The following is a 755-nucleotide window of genomic DNA, read 5'->3' as shown; positions in this document are numbered from 1 at the left end:
TTTCCGGTGTCTTCTTCATGAACTTCCTGAATTTTCTTATGAAGAAAGCAAACTGTTCGTCAGATAAAAAATCAGTGGAATTAGGATCTGACCTTGAAGATGTGGATGGTTGCTCAGCAACAAGTGCTACGTTTCGTCGATCCACAATGTCCTCATCTCTTGGGAACATCTCGAACTCGAAGGCTTTGAGATCCCGGAAGAGTTTGTCTGTTGTGGTTTCCTTCAGATCTCGGTGATCTCTCATCGTGATCACCTTTACTTCCCACTCCTTAGTGAGGCCACGTAAGACCTTCAGGTTCAGCTCCTTTTGTGGGATCTCCTTTTCAAGGTCACTGATCTCGGTTGTGAGCTTCATGAACCGAGACTCCATGCTGTCGATGCTCTCTCCTGGCTTCATCTTGAAGTCTTCGAACTTCTTCATGGCCACGGTGAGCTTGTTTTCCTTTTCCCGTTCGTCACCTTCACCAATTAACATCAAAGTATCCCATACCTCTTTTGCCGTTTTGCACTTCCTCACTTTTGGGAAGATGGTTTCGTCTATAGCTCTGAAGAGAATATCCTTGGCAATATTGTCCAGGTTGTTTCTCTTCCTATCATCATTGGTCCATTCTTCCCTAGGTTTTGGGATGTACTTTGGTGTTTCTTGGGTTTGAACTGTAGCAGTATTAACCATTAGGATCTTGACTGGTCCAGAAGTTATAACCTCGGCCATCTCATCATGGAGGGCTGATAGATACGCAAGCATGCGTGTTTTC

Source organism: Ipomoea triloba, chromosome 16 (assembly GCF_003576645.1).
Source record: "Ipomoea triloba cultivar NCNSP0323 chromosome 16, ASM357664v1".
NCBI lineage: Eukaryota > Viridiplantae > Streptophyta > Magnoliopsida > Solanales > Convolvulaceae > Ipomoea > Ipomoea triloba.
The sequence above is the reverse complement of the archived record's forward strand: the minus strand, read 5'-3'. Positions refer to the sequence as shown.